Raw genomic sequence first — 5,317 nt, forward strand, 5'->3', positions numbered from 1 at the left:
GCAGCCAGGGAGAAGGGCACCAGGACATGGTCTCTTCTGAGAGTCCTGCTCCAGCTGCTGCATTTTTTTGTAGAACAGTGACATCTGGTGGTCATGAAAATTAAAAACTAGGCTTATGCTTCCTCTACATCTCCCAAGTTTCAGCCCTGTTAGTCTGTATTCGCAAAAAGAAAAGGAGTACTTGTGGCACCTTAGAGACCAGCAAATTTATTTGAGCATAAGCTTTCGTGAGCTACAGCTCACTTCATCGGATGCATTCGATGAAGTGAGCTGTAGCTCACGAAAGCTTATGCTCAAATAAATTTGTTGGTCTCTAAGGTGCCACAAGTACTCCTTTTCTATCTCCCAAGTTGTATTTCTTCGCATTGACACTTGGGTCTAGGTTAGAATGACTGGTTAATTGAACCCCCAGGTGGCCAGTGGGTGTTCTCTGTGGATATCTTGGGGTGACTCTCCTAGGCCCTGACTCCTATTTAAGGATAGTACAATGAGTTTTTGCCACGCCAGCTAATACAGTCTAGACTCTGTGGTCAAGGTGAGCTGTACTCAGCACAGAACCAGAGAGGGTGGAGGGCAAAGGTGGGTTTATGCCACCTTTGCATTCCCCTGATCTTGGGGCTGGCGAGATGTTACAGCCAGTTTCCCACAAATCTAATGACCCATCCCAACAGCTGGGATTTGCCAGGGAGTAAGGGTGCTCCAGCCATGCCAACTTTTCCCCAGCCAGGCCTCCATGTGCATATCCAGAAGTGGGGTGGCATGAAGTCCATATATCACTTCTACATCATCCAGGGACTCCCCTCATCAGGGGCAATCCTCAGGGGTCTGGATCTACTAGGTTTCCAGCTGCTGTATGTCGCCAGACCACATTTGAGATCAGGCCCCAGGTTCTTAGCTTCTCTAATTGCTGGAGCATACAGCACAGGAGTTTGGGCGGGTCCTATGGTCATCAGCGATCGGACTGGATTGGAGGAGGAGAGGATGAATGGCAAAACATGAGAGTGTGGCAGGGGTGGATGCATGTGTAATAAAGAAATGGTAACTGAGATGATGCTGTATAAACAAGTGACCTAGGAGGGAAAAGGAACAAGGGTCTCCACTCATACCAAATTTCATAGACGCTCCCAGACTTTGGCATGTTCCCATATTCTGCAATAGCAGCATGAAGTAGCAGAAACTCCTAGTTCCCTTCAGGTGTGGAAAAACCCTCAGGTGTTGCCATGCAGTGAGGCTGACAACATTGTATCCCAGCTGCCATGACAATGGGCCCCGTCATGCCACAAAGCAGCACTGTCATGCAGTTGCATCACAACATTCTCCATCGTAACAAGCCAGGGCAGCCACTTTCCACAAAAGGCAGATAGACAGTTAGGTGGAGAGTTGAGACAGCAACACACAAATCTGTCGATTCGACACAGAAGTGTAGCCATAGGTGGGCCGGCCCACTCACTTAGCATCCAGGTTCACACAAATCACGCCCCAACCCTGCTCAGGAGCATGGCGGATGGGACGCAGGCAGAAGGGGTGGGGAGGGCCACTCCACTTGTCCTGGCCCAGAGTCCCACAAAAACATAATCCCCCTCTGTGGGAGTAGGCGACCCCCCGTCATTGCCCGCCCACCCAAAAGCCATGGACCACCCAGTTTTCCTATCCTAGGTATGCCACTGGTTCTACATTGTGTGTAATGTAATGATGTTGACTTGCATCTGAGTAGCATCTTTGCTCCAGAAGGAGCTCAAAGTGCTTTCTAAACTATCCAGACAGGAATCGCTTTACCAATCAGAGCATGATTTTATGTTTCATCCAAACATCAGCAGCACCAGGACCCTAACGCCGTGCTGGGACACTGGCCTAACACTAACTTAGAGGGAAGAGCGCCCCCCTACTGGATCATCAGCAACATTTATTGCAGCTTCTTAGGCTGCCCATAGAGCTGTCTTGTCCTAGAGTGACTAGGCTGAACCCTGCTCAGTGTGAGAGTGGACAAGATCCCCACTTGGCTGCAGGCAGTATCTGTGTACACTGCACAGTGTTTGCTTTGTCACAGGGGCCCACAGGAGTGGCAGGAACTGGTGGGGATTTTGGCCTTCCGGGCCCTCCAAGTTGTAAGGGGCTTCCTGAAGTGAGAGAGCCTGCAGGGCACCTAGGACACCCAGTCAGTAATTGTTGGGGTTGGGAAGGGGAAGATCTGCAAGTTGGGGTTTTTAATGGCATGAGCCTTTCCTTAGCCTCCCTTTGGTGTATTGGACTTTTTGTGTGTGTGTGTCTCTCTCACACACACACCCCTCTCTATCAGGACTCAGGTCCACAGTGACTCCCTAATGACAAAGGTCTCTTGTTCCAGGGCAAGGCTGGTGACATGGGGATCCCAGGTGCTCCAAGGGGGGAAGTGAGTCTCCTGGCACCAGATGCCTCTTGCGTTCCTGTTCAATTTCAGGTTAAGATGTGTGCCCAGGGATTCTGCAGTCTTGTACTGTGGGCACAGCAAACTGCAAGGGGAGGCTGAGTGGCCCGGGTCCCTTGGTCTAATCTAGCGCTGGTATTTCTAATGGCGCCTGTCATCTTGGTATCCGCTTTAAGCACTGATGTTACTGAGAAAGCCCTTGCTCATTTCCATCACACAGGTTGCTTTTGCCAATATTCACCCTTGGACACTCCGGAGTTCCTTCCTCAAACTTGACCACTAAATCGGGACCTTCTGAACCAGGGGACTGTTCGGTTCAAGGGATCTGTAATGGGAGCTGGAGCCCTTCACCTCTGTTTCACAAGGTTCATACCGAAGCCACACTGCGCAGTGTTACTAGCCACCTGATGGCTACTCTGTGGCTCATAAACAATGAGTCAAGGGTCAGAAAAACCATTCATACAGGACCCCATTGTTGGCAATCTTCCCCCAGTTTGCCCAGTATGGAATGGTCTGGAGGTCCTACCTCCTTCTTCCCTTTAGAGATGGTCTATCCAGAGCAGGGTTGAGGCATGCTGGCGGAGCAAGCAGGTGGGGACAGCGTGTACTGCCAGCCACTGCTTGTGCTGTACTCGTTCTGCACACAAATGGACCCGCGGTCCCAACAGCTGTCAGTCCTGAACATTTCATGAGCAATTGTAAAGCTCCCCTGGAGCCTTTGGTGCAAAATAGGGATAGGAAAAGTTTGGGAATGGCGCTGCTTGCTGCAGTATCCACGCAGATGTCTTCAGAGGATTGCAGCCTGTACAACCAGCACCTTGTCAGAAGCGATGTGAGTTTAGCCCTCTCTCTGTGGAAGGGCTTATCCACCCTTTGCCTTTCTTCCCCTTGCTGCAGTGTAGGATCAGACTGGCTCCTGGGGGGATGAAGATTCCCTCGTCTTGCTGGGGAGCAGGGAGAGTACATCCCTGGTATGACAACAGTCAGTGCTTTAGCTGCAGGAGGTTCAGAGAAGAGATGGCATCACGCTAACTAAATGGAAATCATTCAGAGACAGCTGTGTACCTCCCCGTCACTATAGATGAAGTCCTATTTCACGGAAACGCAGGAGCCATCTAAATTATTGCTCTGCCTTCTGTCCTGCTGGGATAATACAGAACAATCTCATTTGTATTTTCCCTTTATCATTTTAAACCTCGTTCCATGTAGCTGTTTTGACACTTTGCTTGGCTCTGCTGGGAAGAATGTCGCACTGATCTACACCCCACTGGCATCAACAGGCCAGTACTGTGAGAAACTGGCAGCACGTTGCTGGGAGTGCACTCCTAACAATGGGATACCAGGTGGCACGGTGGCATTGACAGCAGTGCTGATCTCCTATTCCTGTATCTTCCAGAGAGCCATTAGCCAAATAGGAGCAAAGGGCACTCAGTTCCAAAGACCCTTGATAAGTACTATTGCCAGGCCAACAAGCCTTTGATGGAGGTGCTACTATCAGCATGTATAGTGAGGTGGAGTGGCCTTCCACTGAGCCTGAGGGGGAAGGACACTCCGTGAACCCTGGTGGGCGGAGCCAGATTGCACTTGCCCCTCCCACCAGAACAGGACGTATAAAGGGTGGGGTCTGGAGCTCAGTTGGGCTGCAGCTGCTGAAGGAGAAAGATGCCTCCTGCCTACTCCAAAGCTGGGAGACTGCAGCAGAAAACTGGCCAGAGCTACTGGAGCTACTCGCTGACAAAGACATTGAGGAGTCATTGGGACTGCCACTGGTCTTCTACCCTGATGAACTGGAGGACCTCCAACGGATCCAGGTACAACCCGAGGGAAGGCAGGTAGTGGCCCAGGGACATCTGACCCTAACCTGGCTGCATTGCTGCTGGAGACCCAATGGTGAAATACTTCACTACTGTTAGGGCCGTGGGCTGAGCCAGGGTGGAGTCGGGATGGCCCATGTCCCCTATCCCTGCCACCTCACCCTTGGAGTGGCACTTTCCCCTCTGCTTTTGTTGACCATTTGCTGGAGGTAGGATACCTGACCCTCTTGCTGCTCAGCCCTGAATACAGGCCTGAGCCATAGACTCTCTACCACCTCTCCCTGACTAAGGGATTGGCTTAATAACAGTTTGCTTGCTGCTTGGCCTTGAGTACAGGTCCAAGCCACAGACTCCTTACTGCCCCACCCTGACTGTGGGCCTGGACCCATAACTGTCTGCTCTGATTGCATGCTAGAGATCCCAACTGACTACTGCTCTGCCCGGACTGTTGGTCAGAAGCCTGGGCTATGTGTTGCTCAGCTAATTCCCTAACTCTGGGCGATGCCCAGGGCCATAGTGAGATGGAATGGCCTCCCACTGACCCAAAGGGGGAGGGACCACTGCTAACTCACTATAGTATGACAACACTTTGTTTGTTTTGCACCTTTCATGCTGAAAGCGCTGTGCGGGAACCGCTTCCCTTGTGAGTGCTGGGCAGCACTTCCCATTCGTGGTCTTCTCCAGCATCTCTGAGCTTCAGCATTTGTATTTATGTGCCAGAGTGGAGATATTTCCATTCTCCATGCTTCAAGCTGAGAGAATTCCATTTGTCGTGTTGTCACTTTTAGTGGCTGGCGGCACTAAGTCATTACTGTTCTCCATGCATGGGACGATTAGCCCTGAGACGCTGCTGTTCACCTTATGTTGAATCCTGGTCCCCTCTCGGGATGACACATTTCTGTCTGTTGCCAGGCCAGTCCCTGGGCTTCTCTAAATTGGGACATTAATATTCCTCACTCTCACTCATCTGTCCTCATGGTGCTAAGCCATCCATTTCCCATGCTTCCCTTGGGGCTCCCCAGTGCTGGGAAATGCGCTGCCTGGTTTTATAGATCAGTGTGTTTATATGTGACTAGACTTAAGCATACTTATCTGTATC

Source organism: Dermochelys coriacea, chromosome 8 (assembly GCF_009764565.3).
Source record: "Dermochelys coriacea isolate rDerCor1 chromosome 8, rDerCor1.pri.v4, whole genome shotgun sequence".
Lineage (NCBI taxonomy): Eukaryota > Metazoa > Chordata > Testudines > Dermochelyidae > Dermochelys > Dermochelys coriacea.